The 18,214-nt window shown below is 44.6% G+C and overlaps 2 protein-coding genes across 3 annotated transcripts in view; both read left to right on the top strand.

The window, feature by feature from the left end:
• The first annotated feature begins 13,615 nt into the window (after positions 1–13,615).
• LOC142658110 (biorientation of chromosomes in cell division protein 1-like) overlaps positions 13,616–18,214 on the top strand; it is a 34,680-nt gene continuing 30,081 nt past the window's right edge. Inside the window, exon 1 of one of the 2 annotated variants that reach the window (XM_075833857.1) lies at positions 13,616–13,705. The gene's annotated coding sequence lies outside the window, so the exon portion shown is untranslated. The remainder of the gene's footprint in view (positions 13,706–18,214) is intronic. The other variant, XM_075833858.1, reaches the window with a different exon arrangement.
• PTPDC1 (protein tyrosine phosphatase domain containing 1) overlaps positions 13,651–18,214 on the top strand; it is a 68,045-nt gene continuing 63,481 nt past the window's right edge. The window contains exon 1 of the mRNA XM_075833856.1: positions 13,651–13,705. The gene's annotated coding sequence lies outside the window, so the exon portion shown is untranslated. The remainder of the gene's footprint in view (positions 13,706–18,214) is intronic.

Genomic DNA, 18,214 nt, shown 5'->3' with positions numbered 1-18,214 from the left:
AGACCCCTCAAAGTATTCAAAACAGCATATAGAAAGTTTTTTAACCCTTCAGGCATTTCACAGGAATTAAAGCAAAGTGGAAATGAAATTTGCAAATTTCATTTTTTCTGCTGAATTTCAATTTTATTCAATTTTTTTTTAGTAACAGAGAAGGTTTTACCAGAGAAACACTACTAAATATGTATTGTCCAGATTCTGCAGTTTTTAGAAATGTCCCACATGTGGCCCTACTGCGCTCGTGGACTAAAACACAAGCCCTAGAAGCAAAGAAGCACCTAGTGCATTTTGAGGCCTCTTTTTTATTAGAATATATTTTAGGCAGCATGCCAGGTTTGAAGAGGCGTTGAGGTATCAAAACAATGGAAACCCACCAGAAGTGACCCCATTTTGGAAATTACACCCCTCAAGGAATTCATTTATGGTTTTTGTTATCATTTTGACCGCACAGTTTTTTCACAGCACCTATTTGAATTGGGCTGTGAAATGAAAAAAATGATATTTTTTCCAATAAAATGTCATTTTTGATCAAATTTTCTTATTTTCACAGGGAACAACATACCCCATTTTGTTGCCCAATTTGTCCTTAGTGCGGCAATACCCCATTTGTGGTGATAAACTGCCGTTTGGGCCCATGGGAGGGCTCAGAAGGAAAGGAGCGCTATGTGTTTGTTGGAGTCCAGATTTTGCTGGATTGGTTTTCGGGTGCCATGTCGCATTTGCAGAGCCCCAGAGGTATCAAAGCAATGGAAACCCACCCGAAGTGACCCCATTTTGGAAACTACACCCCTCAAGGAATTCATTTATGGTTTTTGTTATCATTTTGACCGCACAGGTTTTTCACAGCACCTATTTGAATTGGGCTGTGAAATGAAACAAATGATATTTTTTCCAATAAGATGTCATTTTTGATCAAAATTTCTTATTTTCACAGGGAACAACATACCCCATTTTGTTGCCCAATTTGTCCTTAGTGCGGCAATACCCCATTTGTGGTGATAAACTGCCGTTTGGGCCCATGGGAGGGCTCAGACGGAAAGGAGCGCTATGTGTTTGTTGGAGTCCAGATTTTGCTGGATTGGTTTTCGGGTGCCATGTTGCATTTGCAGAGCCCCAGAGGTATCAAAGCAATGGAAACCCACCAGAAGTGACCCCATTTTGGAAACTACACCCCTCAAGGAATTCATTTATGGTTTTTGTTATCATTTTGACCGCACAGTTTTTTCACAGCACCTATTTGAATTGGGCTGTGAAATGAAAAAAATGATATTTTTTCCAATAAGATGTCATTTTTGATCAAAATTTCTTATTTTCACAAGGAACAACATACCCCATTTTGTTGCCCAATTTGTCCTTAGTGCGGCAATACCCCATTTGTGGTGATAAACTGCCCTTTGGGCCCATGGGAGGGCTCAGAAGGAAAGGACCACCATTTGGCCTACTGGAGCTTTTCTGGTGCTAAGTCATGTATGCAGAAGCCCCTGAGGTACCAGTACAGTTGAAACCCCCGAGAAGTGACCCCATTTTAAAAACTACACCCCTTAAGACATTCATCTAGAGGTGTAGTGAGCATTTTGACCCCACAGGTACTGTGTAAAAGATAATGCGCAGCAGATGGTGCAGTGTGAGATTTGCAATTTTATATATATATATATATATATATATGTATATGCCATTTCAGTGTCCAATATAGTGTGCCCAGCATGCGCCACCGGAGATATACACCCCTTAAATTGTAATGTGGGTTCTCCTGGGTACGACAATACCCTACATGTGGCTGTTATCAGCTGCCTGGGCATACGGCAGGGCTCAGGAGGGAAAGATGAGGGGGGTAAGCTGTGCGGAGTGCATCAGGGTAAATTAAAAATCAAGGGATGTATGATACATTTTAAAACAATCTTTTATACAGAGCCCTGGTTTTTCGGGACACGTGTCACATTGGTATATTGTGTTCTTCCTTATCCCCCTCTTATAGCAGACTCTGCACCTCTTTTGACTCTTTCCCTTTCCACCGGTTTGGGGACCTTCTCCTGGAAAGTGTTGCCCTGGTACGATGCGTGTGGCCTCGCTTCCAGAAGTACTGGGTGCCCCCCCTTCCTGGTCCCTAAAGATTAGATCTTGAAATTCCAGGAAAGTTCCCCTCTGGCCTGCACATCGACGTAGCACGTACGCATTGTACAATGCCATCTGTATGATGTGCCCGGCCAGCTTCTTATACCACACCGCATGGCGCTGCAGGGCTTCAGGACTTGATTTGACAAGTCCATCCCTCCCATGTACCTATTGTAGTCCAGGATGCAGTCTGGTTTGGGGGTGGCCTTTCCTTCATATATCCTAAACCTGTAGGTATACCCTGATGCACTCTCGCACAGCTTATACATCTTCACGCCATACCTTGCCCTCTTACCTGGCAGGTACTGGCGGAATTGAACCCTCCCTTTAAAATGTACCAGGGACTCATCAATAGAAAAACACTTCTCGGGGGTGTATGCTTGGGAAAACCGGGCACTGGAACGGTCTAATAGGGGTCTCCGTTTATACAAACGGTCAAAACTGGGGTCATCTCGGAGTGGGCACGGCTCATTATCAGTATAATGTAAGAAGCGAAGTATTGCCTCATTTATTTATTTTTTTAGGTTCCAGTTCATTTCTGAAGTTGCTTTGAGGGGCCCATATATTAGAAACCCCTATCAAACACCCCATTTTAGAAACTAGACCCCTCAAAGTATTCACAACAGCATTTAGAAAGTTTATGAACCCTTTAGGTGTTTCACAGAAATTTAGAGCAAAGTAGAGGTGAAATTTACTCTTTTTATACCATTTTTTTTATAACACAAAAGGATTTATCAGAGAAACGCAACGCAATGCTTATTGCCCAGATTCTGCAGTTTAGAGAAATATCCCACATGTGGCCCTCGGGCGGTAATGGACTGAAGCACCGGCCTCCGAAGCAAAGGAGCACCTAGCGGATTTTGAGCCCTCTTTTTTATTAGGCACCATGTCCGGTTTGAAGAGGTCTTGTGGTGCCAAAACATTGGAAACCCCCCAAAAGTGACCCCAATTTGGAAACTAGACCCCTTGAGGAATCCATTGTAGTTTTCTTGGGGTGCATGCGGCTTTTTGATCAGTTTTTATTCCATTTTTAGGTGGCGTGGTGACTAATAAACAGCAATTCTACTATTGTTTTTGTATACTTTTTTTTTTACAGCGTTCACCGTGCGCTATAAATTACATATTCACTTTATTCTGCGGGGCGATACGATCACGGCGATACCAGATGTTTATAGTTTTTTTTTATGTCTTATGGCGTTTGCACAATAAAATACGTTTTGTAAACAATCATTCACTTTTTGTGTTACCTTATTCTAAGAGCCATAACGTTTTTATTTTTCAATCAATAAAGCCGTGCGAGGACTTTTTTTTTGCGTAACGAACTGTATTTTCCATCAGTACCATTTTTAGGTACATGCGACTTTTTGATCTCTTTTTATTCCATTTTTTGGGAGGTGAAGTGACCAAACAATTGTGATTGTGGTACGGTTTATTAATATTTTTTTTTACGGCGTTCACCGTGCGGGATAAATAACAAAATAATTTTGTAGCTCAGGCCGTTACGGACGCGGCGATACCAATTATGTATAGTTTATTTGTTTGTTTATATATTTTTATTAATAATAAAGGACTGATAAGGGAAAAAGTGGGACTTTTACTTTTATTACTTTTAAAACTTTTATTTTCTTATTTTTACACATCTTTTTTTAACTTTTTTTTTACTTTATTACTTTGTCCCACTAGGGGACATGAGGGCAGGAGGCCCTGATCGCTATTCTAATACACTGCACTACATGCGTAGTGCAGTGTATTAGAACTGTCAGCTACTCACTGACAGCAAGCATAGTGGGTCCTGACGTTGTCAGGACCCACTAGGCTTCCGTCTATGGCATAGCCGGACGCCATTGTTTGGTGTCCGGTTGCCATAGTCACCATCGCCGGCCGCTATCGCGTAGCAGGCCGGCGATGGCAGCTTAACCCCTAAAAAGCCGCGATCTCTATAGAACGCGGCTTTTAAGGGGTTAATCAGCGGGGACACAGCGATCGGTCCCCGCTGTAGGAGCTGTGACAGCTGCTGAACAAGACAGCAGTGTCACAGCTCCTGTATGTGTCGGGAGGACGGCCGAAACGGCCGTTACTCCCGAGACGTACTATTACGGCATGGAGCGCGAACGATACAGCTGCCATGACGTAATAGTACGTCAAGGAGCGGGAAGGGGTTAAAGATAAAATGTATTTTTGTCAGGAGAAAGTAATCTTTTTTGTTCCAGGCTGTTGTGTATTACAGGGGGTTAAACTAGTGCTCCCCCGATAGAGTGCCTAATCTTATTATGTTAATATGTAGTTTTGAACCCTGCTACATTACTTTCGCAGAGTCCAAATAGGAGGGAATGTTGAAGGGACTGATCAGGTAGTTTTTGTTTTTTGTTCTCCTTTTTACAGGCAATTTTATGACCCCTTCACAGCCAGAGGGAGCTATGCCAAGCACTGCCCTATCCCAGTGGCTGAGAAAGGGTTGAAGATTTCCCAATGGTGAAGGGACTGATCAGGTAGTTTTGTTTTGTGTTTTATTTTGTTTTGAATTAATGAATTTGGTTCTAGGAGATCTACAAAATGTGTATGAGTTTCAAGGAGTAACCCAGATTAAATGTGTATGACAGTAACTTATATTTTGAGGTTTTTCTGTGTAGATGGTTCCATATCCCCCTCCAGCCAATTTACACAGGAGGTGAGGTGACGTCACTCACAGATGAGTCTTTACAGATTTAGATGGGGAGAAGGCAAAACAAAAAAAAAATTGTTTGAATATTGTTTATTTTATGCCAGATTTCAGTAACATATTTTGTTTGTTTTTGTATTAATCAGGTATTTACAGGACCTGGTGGGTGGGATTTACAAGTGTTCTGGATCATCAGATAAATGTGGAACAATAAAACTCCACCCTTTTGAAATGTTCTATCTATATGTGACATGGGTTTCCAATGTAAATTTGTAATGTAGACATACTTTATCATATACAGCATGTGTAGAACAGGATACGAGGCACAAGGTAAATTACCCAGAAACCACTCTCACCTTCTTGTTCATCTCAAGGAGCGGAGCTGGAGGTGCTCGCTGAGGCTGTAACCTGGCAGAAGGTAAGACGGCCGACATTTACACTGACTCTAGGTACGCTTTTGGCATCGCCCACAATTATGGGCCCATTGGTAGTAGGAACTTTATTGGATCATTGGGTAAGCCAATTGAGAGAGCAAGAGAAAACAGAACTGACAACAAGGGTATATGCAGCCAGGTGTCAGTAAATTGGCTTGTCCCTGGATACAATAATGCCACCACTAGGTTTGTAGCAGCCGGCATGATGTGCGCACGGCATGACATAGGTAAAACAGAAAAGGTACCTGTGAAAAGTGCAGCCCGGCCAGATTAACAGTCCCAGCGACTGCAGAACATACAACTACCCGAGGTAGAAGTGTATGACGCGGTGCTCGTGTGTGTAGACCTGTTCTCAGGGGGGGCTTGAAGCCCGGCCTGTATTTTCCCCACTGCAGACGTTGTGTGTAAGTGACAGGGGAATAGTGTTATCCCAAGTATTGACCTGATGTTTGTACAATACGATATCAGCAGTTCTCCAGATGTTATTCCAAAGTTAGTTTGTTTAATAATTGTATTTAAGAAGTGTTGTGGGAATATTAAATACTGACGTTAAGTTTTATGTAAAGTTCTGGATCAGCCTTAGCATTGGACTATTAGAGTCATGCGTCAGATAAAAGGTACAGAAGTGGAATATTCCCATTTGAAAATATTTTTAGTTATTTGTTTTTGTCGTTGTTATTGTGAAAGGAAAATTCTGTGCAGTGTTTGTGTGTGTGTGTGTGTGTATATATATATTTATATATATATATATATATATATATATATATATATAAATAAAGAAGAAAAATGAGTTTGCATGTATCACTTCAAGTTATTGCTCAATGTGAACGTTTGATGTAAAGATGTTATTTGTTAATGTTTTTCTTCAAATTAATTATTTGATTAAGATCAATTAATGTTTATACAATGAAAAAGTTTGTTCTCCACAGGAAGAGTCCAACTGGGAGCGGAAGGCGTGAGAACCAGATTCTAACAGAATGTGGACGGATAAGGGAACGTGAATCGGTAAGACCCAAGGCACTCTTGATGGCTTTTGCATTGATGGTGTATGACCTCACATAGGCCCCAAGACTGCAAGGATCGATTTGGTGAGATCTAATTGGTATGTCCCAGGCTTTACAGCTGTTGCTGCTAAATTCTGTTAGAGCTGTTTGATTTGCCTACAGAACAGTCCTGGTAGACCGGTGCCAACCTTATCATACCCGCCTCCCACGAAGAGAACAGACCTTGAGAGGCCTCCCCATGCAATACAAATTAGAGTAAGGAAAATTGGTTTGCGACATTTGTCAGATAAACATGTTGAATCTGTGTATATTTTGGTGAGCTGGAAATGTTCCAGGCAATCAGCTCAGATCAAGGTACAAATCCTGCTGGAAAGCGTGACACCAAGTGCAAATGAAATGTACCCAATAATTATACATCTTCTAGGTGCCCTGTCCATTGGAACAGAGAAGTTTTTTTTTTTCTTATATAAAAGGTGTTTGTTTGTTTGATTTAGTTTAAGGGCCTGACATTGTTACTGTATGTACTTAGAACAACTTTTATAGTACGTAGATGTTATCACCAGATTAGTAACAATTGACAAGGGTTGGGGTTTCCCAGAAAGTGCCAGTAAACATGAACTAAAAGATTTTTAATACGATGAACTCCATTACTGAGGTGCGGCAGGCGCAGCCGGAGCCAGTACAACGCGTTTGTCATGAACTGACGGCAGTGTCACAATTCCAAGCAGCCGCCCAGACAAGATAAGAAGACAGATGAGCGGAGGGTTTGTGGGGTCACAATAACACCCCACTAATCCGCCTACGTGGGATCTCACACCAGGCTCACAGCATGAGGTGTTGTGTATAGCCCGGTGACGTAAACTAAAAGAGACGGTGTCTGACAGATGAAAAAGACCAAATCAAGTCCTGATGACATCAGCAAAGATCAAAGTAAGGACCAAAGACCTGAGTGAATCCATCAGCAGTATCAAGTGTTCTAATCAGAAGACAGGAGAAGAAGAGGACGATGATGTACATGACTTGTCAATACACTGGTGGGACCCCATACCCTAACCGGACATTGGTGATGGCATCATATTAGTTGTGGCCCTATTGATATATTGTTTGAGTTTCATAATCATAATATATATAATTTCTGTAATTTAATATGAGAAAAAGGGAGGTTTGTGAAGGATGATTTATTTGCTTATATTCTCTGTATGAAATTACATTGTGAATTATCAAGCAGGAGGCCGAATTACTAAGATATGTATTATGTGAAAGTGATGATAATGTTTAAATGATTTAGTTTCGTGCAGCAGCCATCTTGTCTGGAGTTCCCATCTTGGTTCTTTTGTAGTGAATAGAAAAGTCATTGTTCCTTTAATACAAGTAATGTTGATTTCGTATGTTTTATCTTTGACCTTGGTTCCCATGCGAAGATGGACAAGGAGTGAGATGGGAGTGAGATGGGGGGATGGCAAGTATGCGTGAGGGAAGGTCTCCCCCCATCTCCACGAGGACATTCTGTCCAAAAGAGAGATAAGAAACCTGTAAACATAATGTGTGAAGAATTATAATGATGTATTTTATTGTATGCTTTTTACTGAATAACAAATATTGTTACATTGTCTCTGATTGGTTTACCTCAAGCCTACACCCCTTCTGAATTTCAGTTTAACAGTTTGAGTTTGGTAATAAATCCTTCAGATGAGAATTTTGAACATTTCAGCGTGTCTGTGTGTTTTCTTCTCGTCTCTCGATATATATCGGTGAAATATCCTAATTAGGATTCTGACTAATGGAGTCTGGCCTTGAGAGTCTGTTGGGACTCGTATAAATTTCAGTCTAATATATTTTGAGCGATGGATTTCCACGACAATGGAAAACAATCCAATAGAAGCCGAGGTCAGGACCTCAGTGTGAAAGAGCTTGTTACCTAGGTCAAAAATGTATCCCCAAAAGGGACGTAGCTTGCTACAATCCCACCAAATATGCAACATGGTTCCAGGAGCCTCCCCACACCTCCAACAATCAGCAGACACATCAGGAAATATCCCATTCAACAACGCAGGACAACGGTACCACCTGGTAAGTATCTTGTAGTTCTTTTCTTGAGCGAAACAAGACGTTGGGAGCTTGTGAGCTAAAAAGAAAGAAGTACCCCATTCCTCTTCAGAATGCTGAACCCCCATTTCCTCGTCCCATGCAGTAGTGATGGACAGTTGAGAGAACGAGAATTTGGGCAGAAGGATCCCATGTAAATAGGACAACACATGAGAAGGGGCAGTAGTCAAGGATAGATAATGTCCCAGAGGAGTCTTATCCTGTAGCAAAACAAGACAGTCACCCATGGAAGAAAGATAGGAGCGTAGCTGTAAATAGGACCACCAGGTTGATCGTCTCCCCGGGCAGGCCTCAGAGACAGCATTCATTGATAAGATGGCACCATCAGGAGTAAGAGTCTCAGCCAAATATCCACCCTCTCCTCTTCCCCAACAGAGGAATGTATCAACACCCACCGCCGGGGGGAAGGAAGGGTTATCAAAGAGAGGAGTCAGAGAACCCGGGCGATGAATAAGGCACCAAAGATTCGCTCCCAGACCACAAGGAACTGACGTGTGAGGAAAGGCAAAGGAAGCACGTGTTGCTGAAGGACAGACAACCACGGCAGAGAGGACAATGCAAGAGGAGACATAGCTTTTTCAATGCGCAGCCACTGCTTACCCGTTTCCGAGCGGAACCAATCTACGACGCGCATAATCATTGCAGCTTGATGGTATCGTTTAAAGTCTGGAAGACCCGCGCCCCCGTCTACCTTTGGCCGACTAAGGACAGCAAAACGGATGCGAGGCTTAGAGGATCCCCACACAAATTTAGTTATGGCCCTATGTATGATCCTCTTCTTCATCCAACTCAGACGGGCAGCAGACCACTCCAAAACCTGGGAATATATATTCAAAATTCCCGCCTTTTTACCAAAGGGAACCAATGAAAACACCAGATTTTCCCGCCACATAGGAATTTTCCAGAATCTGTGCGTGCCAAGACCAAGTGGGTGGGGCACCACTGACCTGAACTTGACCTCATACAGGTAAGTACCAAATAAAAATAGAGGAAAAAGAGGGTTAAACCAAATGACCTTTAATTAATGACCATAAAAGGAACTGAAGGAAAACAGGAGGAAAAAAGGGGGGGGGGCGCCGTGTTACCATGAGGGGCCACGCTGTAAACAGGCTAATAGCCCCTATTCATTCCGGATGAAAAACTGCACCACAGTTTGGTGCGGTTTTTCGCCTGGAATTCCCTGTGGCACGCATGGCTGATACGCTGCATGCTTTTCAATGTTAAAAAATCATGCTGCGTGGTATATTTTTCTATTCTAAAAAAAAAAAAAAAGGTATACTGACGTATACCAGCCCGATAAACTATGGATACGTTTAACATGTACGTTAGGAGCTCTCCCGACATACATGGTAAACGTAGGGCAAAAATGGTGAGGTGTACTTAGCTTCAGATAGACATTACTTACCTTACCTTTCAGAGTGTTATTGTCTGTATGGGGGCACCCAAACCACACTACCTGTGATGTCACGCCCCAAATCCACACCCACTTTTTACCCGTGTAAGGTTATGTTCCCACACACAGGATACGCTGCAGAATTTCTGCAACAGAAAATCTGCAGCAGAATCTCAAGAAAAACGCTGGTAAATCTGTCACAAAAATCTGCACCAAATAGCGTGTTTGTCCTGCTCATATTCCTGCAGAAAAGGCTGCGTTTTTCCCGCAGCGGTTTTACCTGCAGATTAACTGCTCTTGCACACGACCAAGATCGGGCCGTGAAAAACGGTCAGTGTGTCGGCTGGATTTCCCGACCTGACCACGGTACAGGTGAACGGGACTCCTAGCATCATAGACATTTATGATGCTCGGAGTCTCGGCATCCACACGGAACTGCTGTTCCGTACTGAACAAAATGATACAATACAGAACAGCAGTACCGCGGGGAGGCAGAGACCCCTAGCATTAGAAATGTCTATGATGCCAGAAGTCCCGTTCACCTGTACCGTGGTCGGGCCAGGAAATCCGGACGATACACGCATCGGTTGTGTGCAAGAGCTTTGTTAAATATCTAGCTAGTGTTAAATAACGGTTATAGCAAAGTAAATGTGCACCTGCGGATTTCCAGCGTTCTTTACTGCGTTTCCGCTTAGTTTCCGATGTAAAAACCACAACAAAACAAATCTGTTGCGGAACTTCTGCTCCCCATTGAAGTCTATGGGCAAAACACGCAGCATCTCCGCACAGAACACGCAGCATCTCCGCACAGCACACGCAGCATCTCCGCACAGCACACGCAGCATCTCCGCACAGCACACGCAGCATCTCCGCACAGCACACGCAGCATCTTCGCACAGAACACGCAGCATCTCCGCACAGCACACGCAGCATCTCCGCACAGCACACGCAGCATCTCCGCACAGCACACGCAGCATCTCCGCACAGAACACGCAGCATCTCCGCACAGCACACGCAGCATCTCCGCACAGCACACGCAGCATCTCCGCACAGCACACGCAGCATCTCCGCACAGCACACGCAGCATCTCCGCACAGCACACGCAGCATCTCTGCACAGAACACGCAGCATCTCCGCACAGCACACGCAGCATCTCCGCACAGCACACGCAGCATCTCCGCACAGCACACGCAGCATCTCCGCACAGAACACGCAGCATCTCCGCACAGCACACGCAGCATCTCCGCACAGCACACGCAGCATCTCCGCACAGCACACGCAGCATCTCCGCACAGAACACGCAGCATCTCCGCACAGCACACGCAGCATCTCCGCACAGCACACGCAGCATCTCCGCACAGCACACGCAGCATCTCCGCACAGAACACGCAGCATCTCCGCACAGCACACGCAGCATCTCCGCACAGCACACGCAGCATCTCCGCACAGCACACGCAGCATCTCCGCACAGCACACGCAGCATCTCCGCACCGCACACGCAGCATCTCCGAACAGCACACGCAGCATCTCCGCACAGCACACGCAGCATCTCCGCACAGCACACGCAGCATCTCCGCACAGCACACGCAGCATCTCCGCACAGCACACGCAGCATCTCCCCACAGAACACGCAGCATCTCCGCACCGCACACGCAGCATCTCCGCAGAACACACGAAGCATCTCCGCACAGCACACGCAGCATCTCCGCACAGAACACGCAGCATAAATTGACATGCTGCAGAATTGAGTCGCACTGCAGAACACTTTCCGCATGACTTTTCTGCGTTTTTTCCCGCAGCGTGGGCAAGAGATTTTCTGAATCTCATTCACCATGCTGCTACTGTAAATGCTGTGCAATTTCCGCACAGAATTCCGTTGCCAAAATTCCACAGCGTTTTACGTTACAGGGGAACCCAGCCTTAGGGTCTATGTACACATGCCGGTTTTGAGGCGATTTGCACAAAATTCCAGCAGGAAAAGCCACAAAACTGGCACATCTAAACACCCTTTAGACCTCCACACACAGTTAGGCCCCATGCACACGACTGTATTTTTTCCCTCCTGTAAATACTGGCCGTAAATACGGGTCCTTTGTCACAAATTTTTAACCCGTATTTAACCGGTATTTACGGACCAGTAAAAAAAGGGGGGCTGGAAATGATGTCACAATCATGTCCAAACTCCTTAAAAGGGTCACATGATCACTCAAACGCCATTTTCTCTACTTGTCTTTATTCAAAAATTGAAATCCCCTGACGTCGCTCTCGTAATTACTGGTGCACACACGTAGCCACCTGTAATTATGAGAGCCCCATAGACTTCTATGGGCCTGCCCGTGCCGTAATTACGGCCTGAAATGGAACATGTTCTATGTTTATCAACGGCCCGGGCACCTTCCCGTTCGCAAACGGGAAGTTACCCGTGGCCAATAGAAGTCTATGGGCCCGTAATTACGGGCGTTTTTACGGTCGTGTGCAGGGAGCCTTATTAACTGAGACAAACGGAAACCATTAGCACCGGATCAGTTACTATTGAAATCAATGGTGATGGAAACGGAAACCTATGGTTTCTGTTTGTGTCAGTCAGGGCTCTGTTCTGACGGAAACCTCCGATGGAACGTTGGAATAGAGCGCTGACGCGGATGTGAACGAAGCCTAAGGGCCTGTTCACATCAGCGTTGGCTTTCCGTTCCGGGGTTCCTTCAGAGGTTTCCGGCGGGTGAACCCCACAACGGAAAGTCAAACTGAAACCACAGCTTCCGTTTCAGTCACCATTGATATCAAAGGTGACGGAAACATTGCTAATGGTTTCCGTTCGTCACCATTCCGGCAGGTTTCCGTTTTTCCGCTATTGATTCCGTCGTAAAAACGGAAACCTGACGGAATGGTGACAAACGGAAATCATTAGCAATGAAACCTCCGATGGAACCCCGGAACGGAAAGCCAACGCTGATGTGAACAGGCCCTAAGTGGTATTTTTAATCTAGTGTAATTTTGAACATGCATTTTTTTGGTGTATTTGAAGTCCTATAGTAAAGACTACGGTAACAACGCCAGAAAAAAACACCATACGCAAATTGGCTCAAAAACGCCACAAACCAAAATGCAGTTGTGTGTTGTGCAGTAAATATTTTACTATAAACTTTGGTGTAAAATCTGGTGTCACTAAATAACGCATAAAAAAACGTTGCAAAAAACGCTGGAAATGTTGGAAATCCAGCCTAAACCAGGCCGGTATTTTTGGGTGGGAAAGGCAACCCAACGTATGATGGAGCGTGCCACGTGCGATATCTGACAGAAAATACCTCAGTTTGAAGCCGGAGGCATATGGAGGTACAATAGAGGTCCTGTGCACCACTATGGCGGCTCTTTTATGACTTTGTACCAAACACAGCCATAATACAGCCGTGTGCATGAGCGTAGGAATGACTACAACCAATATGGCCACCAGACAGCTTCTCACCCAGCTTTCCTAGGATCCTGAATGGCAAATGTACCTAAGTATGCAGTAATAGGGGAATGTGCGATGTATTATTGTATCCCTAGGAGAGCTGAGTGACCTCTCATGTTAGCTGTACTGACAGTCATCTATCTTTTCCAGAAACAAGAAATAACCTGGAGAACCCAAGCACTTGTAAGAACGGGTGATTTATTGAGAAACGCTTCTTCAGGACAAATATTTGTTTATTTTTTACATTGTGGGTATAAAGAACATGTAGACATGAATATTATATCTGCAGCCTGTGAGATGCAAGCAGTCCAGCATACACGGGGTTAAAAGCCCCGGCACCTTGCAAGTGCAGCCACAACCATGACGTCTCCCGGGGAGCTCGCGTCACGTGACCATGTGCGCACCAATAGGCGAGCGTGTAGCTTGTGCTGAGCCGCTCACAAACCTCAGTAATGGGGAGGGGCTCCGCTTAAGTCCTTCCCCTCCGCACATGGCACCTTCTGCCTGCAGGAAGAAAGGGGGAAGAAAGTGGACGCTGCTGGGCATCAGGTAATGTGCCAACTGTAGAGCCGTGGCAACCTAATGATCAGCGCGTGATGGACGGCGGCACTGCTGGTCACCTGCTGCAGGCGCTTCTACTTTGTGGTCAGATCTGCTGTGCGATGTGCTGCAGGCCCCTCTATTCACAAAGAGAAGAACACAGGACAAATGCAGGAAATCCGTCCTAATGCTGGAAGTGAGGCGCTGCAGCAGCCGTGCTCGTGTCCGGGGGGCTAATTTATTGCATCAGTTCCATCTATTCTATACGTATATAATGCGCTGCTGCTGTGTCATCAGATCAGTGTCCTGTATCAATATTATTAATAGGACCCCTATAATGGTCATGTCCATGTCTAGTTTGTCGCACTCGTATACCGTATTTTAGGGTTTATAATGTATGTTTGGTTCAGTCGAAAGCTGGACTAATGGCGTACGTATACGACAAACTAGAGCCGTTGTCTTCAGTGGGTTACGGCAGAGACTGGCTTTACTTTATGTCCTTATGTCTACGTATAGGGAATGCTATGGCGTATTTCTGCACGTAAAACGCCTGTATTATGTGCCGTAATGCGATTGCCAACCGCTTCCTATTGATTGAAATGGAAATGTGCGGTATTTTTACATTGCTTAATTAAAAAAGCTGCGTAAAAACACTTCGTAAAAGGGAATTGACACGGCGCTTCTTGAAACGCGCTGATTTTCTTTTTTTCGTTACTAGTCAACTTCATAAAACGCTTTGAAAATACGCTTTAAGATTGCAACGTAAGAAAAACTCTTTGAAATACGCCAGTGGACGCCCAGATTCAATGGCTGATTTCTCTTGAAAGTCGCATTGTACTTTTCATCCTGTCCGTGTGAACTTACCGTCAGGCTTTATTCACGCCTGTTACTACTTTTGCGTCCAGTTTCCGATTTTTCTTTCATGGAGATAATGGTGTAGTGCGCTGCGCCATTCTATCGTGTGAAGGATATAAATGAAACCCCGCCGGACCCATTAGAAGTACCATTGCACACGACCGAGTACCACTCGGCCGTTTTTCGTGGCATCCGATAGTTTTCACAGACCCATTCACTTCAGTGGGTGAATCGGGTCGTTGAAAACAGACCCGACTCCCCGATCCTTGGAAAGATAGAACGTGCCCTATCTCATCACGGATGGGACTCAGGCGGCACACACGGTCATGCGCAACTGAGCTAAGTCAATGGGAACTGTTAGGGTAAGTTCACATACAGTTTTTTTGACGCGGAAAACGCGCCAAAAAACGACCGAAAATGCCTCCCATTAATTTCAATGGGAGACGGCCATGTTTTTTTTTCCTGTGGGCGGAAAAACAGTCTCGCAGGAAAAAGAACCTACATCTTCGGGCGTTCATGTCTCTGACCTCCCATTGACATCAATGGGAGGCAGAGAAAGTGTATTTCGCAGTATTTATTGCCCGCGGCGCTCAATGGCCGCAAGACGTTGCGAAAATCGGCGTGCAGGCAGAGCAAAATCTGCCTCAAAATTCCAAACTGAGTTTTAAAGCAGATTTTCTGCCTGCAGAAAAACTGAGTGTGAACCCAGCCTTAGGCCGGATTCACATGAGCGTGTGCGTTTTGCGCGCGCAAAAATAGCGGCTGTTTGCGCGCGCAAAAGGTCCCCAAAAGCTCCGTGTGTCAGCAGCATATGATGCGTGGCTGAGTGATTTTCGCGCAGCTGCCATCATTATGACACTCGGTTTTTATGTTTGTAAACAGAAAAGCACGTGGTGCTTTTCTGTTCTCATTCATAGTTTTGACTACTGTAGCGCGCATCACGCCCGGTACACGGACGTCCGTCCGTGTGCAGTGCACGGTTTTCACGCACCCATTGACTTCAATAGGTACGTGATGCGCGAAAAACAGGCAAATATAGGACATGGCGTGAGTTTTATGCAGCGGACATACGCCGCGTGAAAATCAGTCAGTCTGAACGGCCCCATTGACTAACATAGGTCCGTGCGATGCGCGTGAAAATCACGTGCGTTGCACGGACGCATTATACGTTCATCTGAATAAGCCCTTAGGGTCAGTTACTAAAAGGATCCATCATGGCTCGTGTAAAAAATGGGTTACATGATACCGGTATTAGCAGAACCTAAGCCATGCCTTTAACATTGTTGGGACAGACTGCGTGAGAGGTTAAAATAAAGTAGTAATACGTTTTTTGCTTTTTTTTATGTTTTTTACCAACTTCTAGTGTCATAGAACGCATTACTTTAGGAGTTGGCGAAATTGACGTAAATTGCTTGAATTTTATCAAATTTCCGCATGTGGTATGATGTTTGCTGCGGCTCACTAGGTATGTTAGATACGTTTATCTTCCTTACGACACCTCATGGATCGTGTGTGTGTGTGTGTATATATATATATATATATATATGTCTATCATATCTCTATCTCTCCAATACCTTAGTTAAGAAAAATTGTGCCCGTCTTTAATAAATTTAGTGCATTTTATGACTCTACGCTACACCCGTTTTTCTCAACTTTTTTCAAGGCTGTTGAGGATTTAAAGAGTCTAAAACACATCGAAAATTTTCTACATGACATGGACGTTTTGCTTAGTATGTTTCTTCGTGTAGTGTCAGGGTACACATTGCAATAAATCTGCGTAGAAATAAGGGTCCGGCTGGTTGACATATTCTCTAAGGCTACATGCACACATTGCGGAATTTAATGCGGAAAATCTGCATCAAAACCACAAACGCTGGTAATTTTACAATGTTGCGGATTTTTATGCGTTTTTTTTTAAATTTTTATAAACTTGTCAGATACAATTGACGCTGTGGATTTTAAAATCTGCACCGCCGGTCAACTTATGTGCAGAAAAACTCTGCTCGAACTAGTACTGTATCACGCTGCAGATTTGCCATAGGAAAATCTGCGCGGAAGATTTGCATGAAATGCGCATATTGTGCATGTGGCCTTAAAGAGTAACTACACTTCCATCAAACTTTTGGTATGTCAGAGACTTTTTAAAAGTTTGGATCAGTGGGGTCCGAGTGCGTTTCAGCACCCACCGTTGCTGAAACGAAGATGCCGAAGCGCACAGTTGAGCAAAACATTGGAGACGGCTTTCTTAGACATTCTATGAGCGCTTGAAATTGATGGGAGGCGATTTTGGATGTTTTTTGTAGCGGTTTCTGTGTCAAAAACAGCACCAAAAAACTGTGGGAACTCACCCTTAAGTTTTTCTTTCCTGAGCAGATTGTTTTTAGATGGTCAGATGTCAACCAAATATGTAAGGTCGACAGCTTTTCGTCCCGACTTGCTTGGTGATTTGGGAAACCCCCATACACATTAGATAGTCGACCGATCCCGCCAAAATGTCTGACGATCCAGCTGACAAAAATCGAATCTTTTTTTTTTTTTTCCTCTCAGAAGCACTCAAATGTATACAGCATCATTGGCTCTGTTCACAATGGACTTGGATGCTCCGTTACGGGCCTCGGTTACAGATCTGGTAAAAATTTCCAGAAACCATGCCGTTTCATTCTGCACTATTGATTCTGGCTAAATGACTGAACCCATTGAAGTTAATGGGTTCCATCGGGTGCTGATGGTGTTCATCATGCAACGGTATTTCTATTCTGCTCCTCTTACAGAGCGGAGCCATGGAAACACTGAACGCAGATGTGAACAGACCCTTACACGGACCCATTGACCTAATGAGTTTGTTAAATGGGCAAAGAGTCCTCCAGAGGTCCGAATGCACTTTGAAGTGGCTGTCTGCTCGCGCCAATAGTAGAGGGGTCGGTAAGGGGCTTATGGACAAGGGTCTGTTTACAGCAGAGAACCTCTTTAAGGGTATGTTCACACGAGGGCGTCTGTAACGGCTGAAATTACGGGGATGTTTCAGCCTGAAAACATCCCCGTAATTTCAGCCGTAACGGCATGTGCAGGCGCTTGAACGCCGCGTCAATTACGGACGTAATTGGCGCTGCTATTCATTGGAGTCAATGAATAACGGCTCCAATTACGGCCAAAGAAGTGACAGGTCACGTCTTTGACGCGGGCGTCTATTTACGCGCCGTCTTTTGACAGCGGCGCGTAATTATACACCTCGTGTGAACAGACAAACGTCTGCCCATTGCTTTCAATGGGCAGATGTTTGTCAGCGCTATTGAGGCGCTATTTTCGGACGTAATTCGGGGCAAAAACGCCCGAATTACGTCCGTAAATAGGCCGTGTAAACATACCCTAAGAGATATGACTTTGAGCACATTACAACATGAGATGTTTACGACCTTTGTGGTTTCAGTAAATGGCGGCCATAGAAATATTGTATGTGGAAATGTGATTGTCTGCAGCTTTATCTTCTGGATCGTGTGTTGTGCCAGCCCCGGGGATTGACTCAATGTCGTTGCTCCTCTTTTTCCTGTTGACACCAGTCAGAGTTGGTTTCCCCGTCCTGGTAGGAGCGGAGCCGTTGTTGTGAGTAACTATTTGTATGTGGAATGTCTCCTGACCTGTCACTGCTCCTGCTGATAGGTAAGC

The sequence above is a fragment of the Rhinoderma darwinii genome, chromosome 7, assembly GCF_050947455.1.
Source record: "Rhinoderma darwinii isolate aRhiDar2 chromosome 7, aRhiDar2.hap1, whole genome shotgun sequence".
NCBI classification, from domain to species: Eukaryota; Metazoa; Chordata; class Amphibia; order Anura; family Rhinodermatidae; genus Rhinoderma; species Rhinoderma darwinii.
Note: the sequence above shows the minus strand (reverse complement) of the source record. Positions and strands in the feature narration are given on the sequence as shown.